This window comes from Nicotiana tabacum, chromosome 19 (genome assembly GCF_000715075.1).
Source record: "Nicotiana tabacum cultivar K326 chromosome 19, ASM71507v2, whole genome shotgun sequence".
NCBI lineage: Eukaryota > Viridiplantae > Streptophyta > Magnoliopsida > Solanales > Solanaceae > Nicotiana > Nicotiana tabacum.
In genome coordinates this window covers 117,404,235-117,419,381 of record NC_134098.1, presented here as the reverse complement: position 1 = coordinate 117,419,381, position 15,147 = coordinate 117,404,235, and positions in this window count along the sequence as shown.

Here is a 15,147-nt window from a genome sequence, read left to right as displayed (position 1 = left end):
CCAGGTACAATTCTAAACTCGTTCGAGGACGAACGTTTGTTTAAGAGGTGGAGAGTGTAATAACCCAACCGGTCATTTTAACTTTTAGAACCCCGTTCCCTAAAATAAAACTTCCCGTAGGTGCTTGTAATGATTTATGACTTGCGGGGATAGTTGGTTCGGGATTTGGAATTGTTTGGGGTGAAACAGGAACACTTGATTCCTTAAGTTGGCCTTAAAGTGCTAAGTTTGACTTCGGTCAACATTTTGAGAAAACGACCCCGAAATAGAATTTTGATGATTCCAACAGCTCCGTATGGTGATTTTGGACTTACCAGCGTGTTCGGAATTTTATTTGGAAGTCCGTAATTAAATTAGGCTTGAAATGGCTAAAAACAAGAATTTAAGTTTGGAAGTTTGACCGATGAGTTGACTTTTTGATACCGGAGTCGGAATCCAATTCCGAAAATTTTCATAGCTCCGTTATGTAATTTATGACTTGTGTGTAAAATTTGAGGTCAATCGGAGTTGATTTGATAGGTTCCGACATCGAATGTAGAAGTTGAAAACTCTTAGTATCATTAAGCTTGAATTGGGGTATGATTCATGGTTTTAGCGTTGTTTGATGTGATTTAGAGGTTCGACTAAGTTCGTATGATGTTTTAGGACTTGTTGGTATATTTGGTTGAGGTCCCGAGGGCCTCGGGTGAGTTTCAGATGGTTAACGGATCAAAAGTTAGACTTAAAAATTTGCTGCAATTTTCCCTTCTGCTGTATATTCTGGGCTGTGATCGAGCCCCAGATCGAACCCAGATATCGAGCCCACGATCGAGGATTGAGTCGAAGCCAGGGATGAGGCTCAGTATCGAAGCCACGATCGAAGGTCCAACTCGAGGGCCATGATCGAAGGCAAGGCTCGAGAGCCAGGATCAAGACCCAAGATCGAACTTGATCGAGGCCATGACCATGTCCGAGGCTCGAGGCCTGATCGAGGCCATGATCAAGTCCCAAGCTCGAGACCATGACTGAAGCCCAGGCTCGAGGGCCACGATCGAAGCTACGATCGAGGCCCAATTCCGAAGGCTACCCGGGCAGTTTATAAAAGAGGACATTCGTCCCATTTGCAATTTTTGACGAACTTGAGCTTGAGCAGAGGCGACTTTTGACAGAATTTCAAGGGAAAAACATTGGGGTAAGTGATTCTAACTCGGATTTGGTCTACATATACAAGTATATAATTGTTTTCACCATTAATTAGTGTTTTGAGATTTAAATTTGGGAAATATTTAGAAATCTCATAGAAACGAATTTTTGAGATTTCAGTATCGATTCGGAGTCGGATTTGAGTGAAACTGGTATGGTTATATTCGTAATTGAATGGGTTGTCGGATTTCGTAACTTTTGCCGGATTCTGAGACGTGGACCCCACGAACGAATTTTTAATTAATTTCGGAATTTTTATTAAAAATATAGTATTTTCTTATAGAATTGATTCCTATAATTTTTAGTGATTGTATCAAATTATTTTGGCTAGATTCGAGTGAGACAGAGTTGGATAATCGTGGAAAAGGCCTTATAGTAGATTAAATTGGAGCAAGACGAGGTAAGTCTCTTGTCTAATCTTGTGAGGGAAAAGTTACCTCATAGGTGATTAAAATTAAATAATTATTGCTAATTGTGGGGGCTACGTACGCACGAGGTGACGAGAGTCCGTGCGTAGCTACTATTAATGCTAAAGTCCGGGTAGTTTAAGACTCAAAGCATGAATTACTTGTATGAATTGTATTCTTTATTAATTAAAATAATTGATGTATATATTGTGAATTGTTATGAAAAGTAGAAAAATATGAAATTTTCATATGCTTAATTTTTGTTTAAATCAATTAATTGTTAAAAGAAATTGCTCTCCTCCCAAATTTATCTTATAATAAATATACTCTCCTTCCGGAGGCACATAAGAAAATGTCCTCCTTTCTTGTGGAGCGGGCCGAACGCTTCGGCAGGATAGATGCATCTATGGATCGCGCTGCACGTCCCTCGGCAGTGTACACGACACTCTGGATCGGGCCGTACATCCTCGGCAGAAATCGTGCTTAATAATAATAATTACACGATACTTTAATAATTTATTTCAGCTTGTGAAGCTAATTAATATATTTGGAATATCCTTGGAATTTAATGAATTATTATTTTTTCTTGTTAATGAATTAATTGTTACTCCTGTAAATGAGATTTAATTGATAAATTGAAAATTATTTGAATTGAAGAAATTTAATTAATATATTAAGAATTATTACATTTGAAGGAATTTGATTATTTCCGCTGATTAAATAAATTATTGTAAATTATGTAAATTATGCTGATTTAAATATTCTAGTTTTATTTCAGTTATTATTACTGACCCATAGTGAGTGTCAAAGTCGACCATCTCGTCTCTACCACTTCGAGATTAGGCTTGATACTTACTGGGTACACGTTGTTTACGTACTCATACTACACTTGCTGCACTTTTTGTGCAGGATCTGAGACAGGTACTAGTGGAGGACCTATCATCACATACCCACGTCATCCCGAGGCATAGTGGTGAGCTGCTTTTCTGAGCCGTTCTGCAGCTACCAATGTCTCTTCTTATATTTACATTCTGTCTATTTTATTTCAGACAGTATTTGGAGTTTTGTATAATCTACTAGATGCTCATTCACTTGTGACACCAGGTCTTGGCACACACATTGGTAGAGTTTGGGTTTATATTTTCTTGGTTTTAAATTTTATCAATGTATGTTTAATTTATTAGTTGGCTTGCCTAGCTGTAGTGTTGGGCGCCATCACGACCTACAGGTGAAATTGGGTCGTGACATCATTAGATTTACTTCAAGAATGGAGCAAATCAAGTGGGACAAACTTCATTATTATTATTATTATTATTATTATTATTATTATTATTATTATTATTATTGTTATTATTATTATTATTATTATTATTATTATTATTATTATTATTATTATTATTATTATTATTATTATTATTATTATTATTATTATTCTTATTATTATTATTATTATTATTATTATTATTATTATTATTATTATTATTATTATTATTATTATTATTATTACTCTAACCCAATGCCTTACCCATATAAAGGCATGCTAGGCCATAATGCGTTGGAACTTGAATCCAACGTCTTTTCATCAACATAGTGCGTTGGGACTTGAACCCATCGTCTTACCCTCAATCTTTGGCATGATAGGCCAAAATTCACTAGGACTCGCACTCGAGCCTTTAAAATATTATTACTTCATAATTATAGGCATAGGTAAATTAACTTTCAAGAAGACATATATAACTTTTTCAATCTTGAAACAGTTCCTCTGCAACAAAAATGCTAGTTAGGATATATGCCTTTTTTAAAAAAAAATGATACAATCACTTTTACATTTTAATAAATTAATTAGAGGAAAGGTGCAGATAACCTATAATCACTTATATTTCAAAGACCATAAGAACTTCACCAAAAAAAAATCAATACGGAGAAATGAGCCTTATGTTTCCAGCAAAAATATTTAAGGCTTAATGCATAACCGTGACTATTATAAATTATAACTATGATGAGTTTATATTGATTGTATATTAGAATGTCAAATTTGCAAGGTAGTGTAAAATCGCCTACATATTTGATAATTTTGCTTTCAATGAAATACATCATGTGATGGTAAAAATATTATTACTAAATTACCTTAATAATTATCTACCTTAGTATGTAAAAGGCCAGAACATATATATACGTTGGAATATTATCTTTGTCCTATAAGAGATGTAGCAAATAAAGACATACCTTTCCCGTTCTTTATTTCACTGGATACAATTAAAAAAAATATTTTAACTAAACACGACACAGAAAATTAATGCAAAGATATGAAAGTATGAATAGGTTTAGATGGATGTAAAACTTATCTTTGTATTATCATCCAAGACATTTTTCATTGTACTTAATCTCATTGTCTGCTTATAATTTACATAGTCTTGACGTAGAAGATCATGAAATGAGCAATTCGTGCTGATAACATGTTATAAAATAAAAGCAACTTAGTAAAATATGAACAAGACATGTTATGAAATAAAAGCAATTTAGTAAGACATGAACAAGAAATGGAGATAGAGAGAAGGAAGAGATATTCTTCTTTAATTATGTATATTTTCCTATCTATTACAAGGCTTTTATATAGGCATGAAAAGTGAAGAAAAATATGTCATTGAATATGTCATTAAGCATAGAAATATGTCATTGAATATGTCATTAAACATTTGAGAAGATCATGGAGGAAGAATAGACATCCACCATAATTTAATTTTTCTTATAACAATTTCACCTTAGTTGTTTTCGTTGTGCGAATAAATACAATTGACACATGATGTTAGTGCTTTATAAAAATTCCTCTTATTTTTCACGTAAGAGATTTGAAAATAATTAAAAGAAATTGATCATTGTTTATTCAAATTTTAAAGGGTTATATGAAAAAAATAAAAATAAAATTGAAAACAGAAACAGCTCCTCAATCCAATGCTAGTTAGGAAACACTAATCCTAGGTTCCTTAGTCCTGTTCTAGATAGGAAACAAGGGTGGCTTCACTGGCCTAAAACCAAATTTTAATAAGAGACCTTATACTTTTTTTTATTATACACACACATATGCAGAAAAAAGTTAGTGTTGCCATTTTTTTCATACTTGTTATTTATAGTATAACATTCTTAAATGATAAAACCTTTAACTTCACATAGTAGTATTATTATTTATATTAGTAAGAGGTAACTTAAATAAATAAGATGTTAGACATGTAATTTCAATATGTTACTTTTGATATTGTTGTGTAAAAAATATTTACTAATATGAAGATTTAAGTAATTTAATTCAAAGTTCTAAATTATTTTTAGTGTTAAAGAGTAGACAATCCTTCTTTCTTTCTTTCCAACGGTTTTTGTACTTTTCTTTTTCGCAAACTTTAATATTGTCTAACTTGAAATTAAATCATATAATCTATTACTGAAAAATTTTGGGGACCTAAATCAAAGTTTTACTAATCTCCTACTTGAGCCACATGTCCACCCCTGACATTCTCAATTAAATTTTATAAAATCTCAATTAAGATAAGATAACAATCAATGAATGTGTATTTAGTTACCAAATTTGAATGAAACTGGTTGAACAACATATTTATGGAGCAGTAATCTATAAATAATTGTTGAACATTACTCAGGTGGCTCAACGGAACTGGTGGCTTAAAGCTAAAATATATTAAAAGACCCTGAAATTTCTTTCATAAAAACCATATAATATTGAGACAAAAAATGTGTACATGACTTTGATCTGGTGATGAGAGAGCAACGTATTATGTGTGGGTTAGATACACGTAATATGGTATTGAATTCTCCCCTCTACAAAAATATAACATTAAGTGAAAATGATAAAAGGGTTGAGCCTATTATCATCGTGTTTGAAACCTTACGACACTTGTTGTAGATCAATCAAATGTAACAAAAAGGAATAGTTAATTTAGAGAATTTGAGTTGAAATTAGAAAGTAAAATAGTGAAAAATATGAAAAAGAAAGAAAGAAAAATGGAATTGATGAGAAGGTATATATATTATTTAATTTAGTAAGAGAAAAGTTTTATCCTATTAACTCATTTAATTCCACATCTATCAAATTTTATAAAAATATTAAAATTTAAAATATTTTATCAATAATTGTGTAAATATAAGTTACATATATAATATTAGTACTTTATATTTTGAGACCTTAAGTATTTGGGAGCCGGCTTCACTAATCCTAGTCCTATGAACTATAGGACTTACGCAACTTATAGAAACATTAAAATCCTAGTCCTAGGAAATAAAGGACTTCAGCTACTAATATATATATATATATGAGTAACATACACATTGCCAATCACTTAAAAAAGCACCAAAATTCAGAAATAGTTTTTTCCATTAGGTTCGTGTTATCATGACTACAAATTGGCAAATTCGTCATCTTTCCCAACTAGCCCACCATCATCGTCAAGCTCTGGAAAATTACAATGTTTCAAGAAATCGTTCGCAAATTCCAGATGGTTTCGTATTTCCAAGAAACAATAGGGATCACTTTGCTCCACATAACTTGTTTCACGCCTCTGCTCATACATATAATAATGGACAGACAACGTTTAATCACAGTGAGGATCCATATAATTATCAGCCAACAATTGAATACGTTGATGATGTCTATGTCGCTACTGATCTTGCAAATTATCATCACGGTTTGAGGAATTCCTCGCAATCAAGAAACGTTAGCGATCGCTTTGCTCCACATAACTTGTTTCACAACTCTGCTCAGAGTTCGTTTAATCACATTGAGGATCCATACTTGTGGGGTAACTATTTTGTGCCAACAACTGAATTCATTGATGGTGTTTATGTCACTACTCAAGGAGAATCGATTAATGGTGTTTCTGCCACAACTGAAAGTGAATTTATTCATGCTTATATAACTGCTCTAAATCATATTTTAAACAGAATACAAGACCAAGATATCATTAACTTCATTAGTCCTTTCAGTGGACAGCAAAGGGCGGAGGCAGAAGAGGAGATTATAGCAAACTGCATGAGAACACGAACCTACTGTGGTTCGACTTCGACTTCTAAGGTTGAAGTTAATTCAGAAGGAGAAATATGTGTTATTTGTCAAGGTGAATATGTAAATGATGAGACAATTGGTACACTTGAATGCGGACATGAATATCACGGAAGTTGCATTAAGAAATGGCTGTTGAGGGGGAAGAATACTTGTCCAATTTGTAGATCTTCTGTCTTGCCATCACAGGAACACAATTGATAGAGAATCTTAGCTTGTCCTTGAGTTCCTAGAGTTTTGTTTTTATTGGTCATTGATTGACCCCTTTGTAATTCTTTTATTCACTTTGACATTTTTGCTATATATATGCTGAAAATTTATCTTATTAAATGTATAGAATGGACAAGTATCAAAAATCTGAAGCACTTCACTGGAGACAAGTCTCATCTTTGGTCTTATTCTATTAGAACCATTCTCATCACAAAAATCTTCATCATCATATTCATTTGAACTAATATTCTGATTCAAACAAGTTATCTAAGACTTTCATAATCATCGTCTTCACCCTCATCAATATTTGAAGGATGCAAATCACTTTTGTTGTTGAAAGAGTCATTCATATCAACTTGTACAAAAGCTTTCCTCCTTTGTCTCAGTATCTTCCCCTCCCTGTACAGTTTCATCAGCTCATATTTTATGACCAATATTTCAACCTTCTACAATAGCGAGCGTTTATCATTATCGCATTCAAGTAGATTGACAGAATCTCTTTACCCCTTCAAACTATTGTATAAGGTCAAAATCGAGTTTGCCCTTTATATGACTAATCGAGACTGGAACATAATTGGACAAGGTTCGAACTCGTGTATTATCGAACCATGATGCGAAGTTAGATTGCCGAGCTAGTGACCCAGAGACCGATCAAGATCGAGATCGGCCAAGATCGAAACCAAGCAAAATAGAGATCGAGCGAGACCGAGGAAAGTTTATAGAGCCAAAAAACAGAAAGCCGGAATATTCGCAATCAGTGTTTTAAAAGGCGTGGGCGTAAGGCGGGGCGTTTTACATATCCCTCAGCGGGGCGTAAGCCCCATAGGTATTTAATTTTTAATATTTTATAAAATAATATAATGACAGTTAATATTTATAAACAGGTAAAATTGCATAAAAATTGAAGAAAACTATATATATGTGCGTGCTCCATCCCCACAAAAAACTAATCAAACAATCTATTATACGTTACTTATAAGCACAAGTAATTTGAATCTAAAAGAATAAAATTTTCTATATGGAGGAACAAAAAGAATGATTAACCTGCAATTTGAACTTAGGATTTGCTGCTATGAAGAAAAATGTAGTTCTCTTTGTATTTGTAAAAAAAATTAAATATTCGTTACTTTTGGGAGATGTTAGCAGAGTAGCGGGCAAGATAAAAAATTGGAAAAACCATGAATTAGAGCTTAAATCAATAAAAAAGGTCTTTACTTTTAAATTTAATACTTTTGAGTTCCTTTTTAAACCTTTTGAGTAATTACCAAACTGACTTTTGAGAATTTGGGTATTATATGAAGGACTAATTCAACAAATTTTATTTTAATTTGAAAAAGTCTCTAGGGCTTACTCCTTACTAAAAAAACACGCCCCGAACGCCCGGGTGTATCTTTGATTTCAGGCTAAAGATGACGAACTCTCAATTACTGCCCCTACATATCGACAACGGATTTGGCCATCAAGGTGAGAATAACAATGTAACGCCCGGGGATGAAAGGCCACCCACTGACCCCGTTGGGACTCGGACCGTGGATCCGATTGACGTTAATTCACATGTGGCCATTGACGCGAACCAGCATACTGGTCCCGAAAACACCGTCCATGGTGGAACCCGATCTGCAGTCCGAAATACCCAAAATATCGGAGAAGACGGGATAAGCCTACGTATGATCTTCGAAATGGTGCAAACTCAACAGGTAGCGATAGCTCAGTTACAGAGCCAAACCCAGGCACCAAGCAGGGCTGAGCCCGATCCACCCTAAAAAGTCACCCACAGAACGGGGCCAACCGTGGTAAGGTCAAATGAACAAGAATCAGGGACTAACCCCGAAATTATAAAAATGCTCGAGGAATCGACAAAGCGAATAGAGTCGGGGGAAAAGAAGATCGAAGGAAACGATAAAAAGGTCGAAACCTATAATTCCAGGGTGGATCAAATCCCTAGGGCACCCCCGATACTGAAGGGACTGGATTCAAAGAAGTTCGTGCAAAAGCCTTTTCCTCCGAGCGCGGCCCCAAAACTGATCCCTAAAAAATTTCGTATGCCCAAAATATCAAAGTAAAACAGAACGACCGATCCAAACGAGCATGTAACCTCTTATACATGTACTATCAAAGGGAACGACTTGGAAGAAGACGAGATCGAGTCTGTTTTGCTGAAAATATTTGGGGATACCCTGTCAAAGGGAGCGATGATATGGTACCATAATTTACCACCTAACTCTATCGATTCTTTTGCCATGCTTGCAGATTCTTTTGTAAAAGCACATGCCGGAGCCATAACGGTCGAGACTAGGAAGTCGGACCTTTTTAAGGTAAAGCAGAAAGATAACGGGATGCTCAGAGAGTTTGTGTCTCGTTTCCAAATGGAACGAATGGATCTACCACCGGTCACCGATGAATGGGCCGTTCAAGCTTTTCACCAAAGGACTTAATGAACGAGGCTTAGTGGCTTCACAACAGTTGAAGCAGAACTTGATTGAGTACCCGGCTGTTACTTGGGCCGATATATATAATCGATATCAATCGAAGATTAGAGTCGAAGACGACCAGCTAGGGGCTCCTTCCGGGTCCATTACCAAAAGGGACGTCGATCAAGAACCAAGTTTGAACAGGGATCGATACCGGCCGTATAATAGAGATTGTAGAGGCAACGAACCTGGGCACAACTCCGTATGAGGTGAAAGGAGAAATGATCGAGGCTAGAGCTCTCGAGGGCTCATGAGCAAGAATGGTTTCGGCAGGCATACCGGACCTAAGGAAGCACCGCGATTTTCGGAATGTAACTTCAATATTGATGCATCCGCCATCGTATCGGATATCGGATGCATCAAGGATACTAAATGGCCTCGACCTCTGCAGACCGATCCAGCCTAGAGAAACCCCAATCAAATATGCAAGTATCATGGCACCCATGGCCACAGAACGGATGATTACAGGCAATTAAGAGAAGAAGTAGCCCGGCTATTCAATGAAGGGCACCTTGGGGAGTTTCTAAGTGATCGAGCCAAGAATCATTTCAAAAACAAAGAGTCCAATAGACAAAATGAGCAAGAAAACCGCAACACGTTATTCACATGATCACCGGAGGGGTCGATGTTCCCCAAGGGTCGTTGTTAAAATGCACCAAGCTGTCGATCACAAGGGAGAAGCAAACTCGGGATTACATACCAGAAGGAACCTTTTCCTTCAACGACGAGGATGCAGAAGGGATCATGCAGCCCCATAATGATGCACTGGTAATATCTGTACTCAGGAATAAGACTCAAGTTAAATGCGTGTTAATTGATCCATGTAGCTCGGCCAACATCATTCGGTCGAGGGTCGTAGAACAACTCTGCCTATAGGACTAGGTTGTGCCCACGACCCTAGTGCTACACGGATTCAACATGGCATATGAAACTACTAAGGGCGAGATAACCTTGCCAGTAAATGTGACCGAGACCATCCAAGAGATGAAGTTCCGTGTGATCGAGGGTGACATGAGGTATAACACCTTGTTCGGGAGACCATGGATCCACAACATGAGAGCAATGCCCTCGACCCATCACTGGGTTCTAAAATTCCCAAAACCAGAGGGAATCAAAACAATCTATGGGGAGCAACCCGCCGCAAAGGAAATGTTTGCCATTGATGAAGTGATTCCGATATCGTCACTCTCATCAACTAAGGTGTCAAATTCGAAGGGAAAACATGAGGCCAAATAGCAATCACAAACGTCGGCCTCGACCCAACTAGAGAAGCAGGGGACTGACGAAGATAATGATTATAGGGTCCCTCGATCCTTCATAGTCCCTAATGACTCCGACGCTACCAAGTCAACGGTCGAAGAGCTGGAGCAAATCATACTAATCGAATATTTTCCCGAACGAAAGGTATACCTGGGCATGGGGTTAAATCCCAAGCTCAGGAAAAAGCTTATTCAATTTCTTATAGCTAAGATAGATTGTTTCGCTTGATCCCATCTCGACATGACAGGGATCCCACCGGAAATCACCACCCATAAACTAAGCTTGGACCTGAAGTTCCATACGGTGAAGTAAAAAAGAAAACCTCAGTCCGAGATCAAACATGCTTTCGTCAAATACGAGGTAACCAAGCTTCTTAAAATAGGGTCCGTCTGTGAAGTAAAATATCCCGAATGGTTAGAAAACATAGTAGTAGTCCCTAATAAAGGAAACAAACTTAGAATGTGTGTAGATTACAAAGATCTAAATAAATCATGCCACAAGGATTATTTTCCTTTGCCTAATATCGATCGCATGATCGATGCCACGGCCGGCCACGAGATCCTCAATTTTCTCGATGCCTATTTCGGGTACAACCAAATACAGATGAACCCGGATGATCAGGAAAAGACCTCGTTCATCACTAAATATGGTACCTATTGCTACAATGTAATGCCATTTGGATTAAAATATGCTGGTGCCACTTATCAACGCCTAGTAAATCAGATGTTCGAAGAACAAATAGGGAAATCTATGGAAGTTTACACTGATGACATGCTAGTTAAGTCCTTGCGAGTTGAGGACCATTTGAAGCACTTGCAGGAAACTCTCAGTGTATTGAAGAAATACAACATGAAGCTGAACCCAAAAAAATGCGCATTCAGGGTCGGGTCAGGCAAATTTCTCGGATTCATGGTATCCAACCGAGGAATCGAGATTAATCCTGACAAGATCGAAGCTATCGATGGCATCACGGTAGTAGACAGCGTAAAGGTCGTGCAGAGGTTAACCGGGCGCATAGCCATCCTGGGGCGATTCATATCGAGGTCCTCCAATAAGGGCCACCGATTTTTCTCGTTGCTAAAGAAGAAAAATAACTTCACATGGACCTCAAAATGTCAGCAAGCCTTGGAAGAGCTTAAACGGTACTTATCAAGCCCGCCGATGCTTCACACGCCGAGGGCAGATGAACAACTTTACTTGTATTTGGCAGTATTGGAGGTAGCGGTAAGTGGAGTCCTAGTCCGAGAAGAATGAGGTACACAATTTCCTATTTATTATGTCAGCCGGACCTTAGGTGAGGCCGAAACTAGATATCCCCACCAAAAAATATTAGCGCTCGCTTTGATAAGCGCCTCTAGGAAACTAAAACCATACTTTCAATGTCACCCCATATGTGTTGTAACAACTTATCCACTTCGAAATATTTTGCATAAACCTGAGCTTTCGGGACAATTGGCCAAATGGGACATAGAAATCAGTGGGTATGATATTGAATATCGACCCCGAACAGCAATTAAGTCTCAAATCGTAGATGACTTCACGCCGACCCTAGTACCTGACGTCAAAAGAGAACTATTGATAAACTCGGGTACGTCCTCAGGAATCTGGACCCTCTTCACGGACGGTGCTTCGAACGCAAAAGGGTTCGGACTCGACATCGTACTAAAACCACCCACAGGCAACGTGGTTATACAATCTATTAGAACTATGAAATTGACTAATAATGAGGCCGAATATGAGGCTGAGACCCAGCTCTAAGCTACAAAAGAGAAGGCCTCGATGCAGGCCGAGAAGATCAAGGAGCTTCAGTCTTGGTTGGATTTGGCCGTTTTTGATAAGGCAAGCTTAGCCAACGAACTCGAAGTGACCAGATCCGAGGTGGCCGTAGCCAGATCTGAGGTGGCCATGGCCAACACAAAAGATAATGCTAAAGTGGCCCAGTTTAAGGTCAACATCGAGGTTAACCAGGCCAAGGGCATGGTGGATCATGCAAAATGGCAAGCTCGAAGAGAAGCCCTCGAGGGAGTTCGTGCCCAAGGTTTTGACATTATGGATGAGATCGAAAATGCCAAATTAGAGGAACCCAGGTCCCGGATGCTGGCCTTCCCCGAGGAAGACTCCAAGAGCTCAAGTGAATCCGAAGACGGAGAAAATCCCGAGGATGGAGATGCAACCTCCGATGAAGATCATGCCACTTAGGACTTTTTGTTTTTCTTTTGCATTTTTTCCGAACTCATTTTTGGCCATTGTAAATTATTATATTAGGCTGATTTGGCCTTTGTAAAAAACTATTGTATATAAATATAAGGTTTTTTCTCCCTTTTGGCTCTCATATTTTTCCTTTGCTTTGTCATTTGTATTTACAAAGGCTGAAAATGCCTTAGCATGAAATAAGGTTGTGTTCGAGGGTTCGAACAAATCTTGCCTTTACTGCCTTTATGGGTTAAGGCGTTATTGGGGGTTCGATGTTACCAAAGTTTTCCCCGAAAACATCTTAAGTTTGAGACTTTTGCCGAGGGTAGCCTTTAGAACCGGTTGTGAAAGAATTTTCTCTTTTTCAAAGGCCTATTTTTGTTACGGATTTCAGACGTCTCCGAGTCGTGTTAAATTGGCCGTAGCCTTTTAGTTCAGGAGCTACCCATTGGGCTTGTTTTCCCATTTTATCTGGGCTTGCCCGAGATAATAGTTCCCGAGTAGGGTGACCGTGACCTTTAGAAATAAGGGAGTTTTCTATTAGGTCTTTTGCTCCCGAGGCCCGATGACTTGGGATGTTTGAGTCGGACGACAGTCCCCGAGTAGAAAGAGGAAAATTTTTAAAACATAAGATGATTGCAAGTAAAGTATTTCTCTTTATTCTCGATTGAGACAATCATATATGCATACATGTTTTATGTCAGGGTTCGAACGATCTACGTGGGCACGACTCGTTTTGACCATTTGGCCCTTACAATAAATCCAGTCTATCGAGACCCTCCCTTTATGAAGTATTTTTCTCGCTAGAGTTAATGATTGAAGATAGTGCATATCCAAGGGTAGCCCCCAGTATTCGAGGTTGATTGCAAAGGAACCTCGGATATTGTTGTATTGATCTTCGGTGCTAATTTATAATCGGACTTGATTCTAAGTTAGCACGTTTCATTGTTGCCTCATTAAAAACCTCAAAAAAAAAACCCATTTGGAACAAAATCAGTCTGATGGAAAAAGAGTGCAACACGTGCTTTCAGACCTAAAGATTTTGTTCCGTTCGCTAAAAAGTCCATCGTCGTTTCGTGTCGACCACCTACAAGTGTTAATCTGAAATAGAAAAGGAATAAAAAAGGGGCGTACCTTAACAATAGTACCGTTTTAGGTGAGATATGTTCCAATTGTTCACTAGTTGTTCTCCATTCATCGTTCCGAGCTTGTATGACCCTTTTCTGGTGACCTCGAGAATTTGGTACGGTCCTTCCCAATTCGGACTCACTTTTCCTTCTTTGTGATTTTAGGTGTCGAGTGTGACTTTTCTTAGCGTTAAGTCCCCGATGTTAAAATATCGAAGATTGGCTATTTGATTGTAGTATCTCTCGATCCGCTGCTTTTGGGCGGCCAATCAGACGAGGGCAGTTTCACGCCTTTCGTCTAATAGTTCTAGGCTCGTATTTATGGCCTCGTTATTTGATTCCTTTCTTGCATATCGGAACCGGATACTCGGTTTTCCGACTTTGACAGGTATTAGAGCTTTGAATCCATAAACTAATGAGAATGGGGTAGCCTCGGTACTGGACTTCGAGTTTGTGCGGTATGCCCAAAGAACTTCGGGCAAAATTTCCTTCCACTTTCCTTTGGCATCGGTTAGCCTCTTCTTAAGATTTTGGATGATGGTTTTGTTGGTCGATTCAGATTGTCCATTCCCGCAAGGATGATAAGGTGTTGATATGATTCTTTCGATTTTATGATCTTCGAGGAATTTGGTCACTTTGCTGTCGATGAACTGTTTCCCGTTATCACACACAATTTCGGATGGCATCCCGAATCGACATATGATGTGACCCCAAATGAAGTCGATGACTTCCTTCTCCCTAACTTTCTCGAAGGCCTGTGCTTCAACCCACTTAGAAAAATAATCAATCATAAATAAAATAAATTGAGATTTACCTGGTGCCCATGGAAGAGGGCCAACGATGTCCATTCCCCACTTCATGAATGGCCATGGTGACAAGACCTAATGGAGCGGTTCCCCGGGTTGGTCAATCTTTGGTGCATGCCTTTGGCATTTGTCACATTTTCGAACAAACTCTTTCAAATATTTTTCCATGTAAATCCAGTAATAGTCGGCTCTGATTACCTTTTAAACCAATGATTCGGCACCGGAGTGATTTCCGCAAGTGCCCTCGTGAACTTCCCTTAGAACATACTCGGTATCTCCCGGTCCCAGACATATCGCTAATGGACCATCGAACATTCTTCTGAACAAGGTTCCATCTTCGGACAAGGTGAATCTTGCTGCCTTCATACGTAGGGCCCTCGATTCTTTCGGATCTGAGGGAAGCTTTCTGGTTTTCAAATACTCTATGTA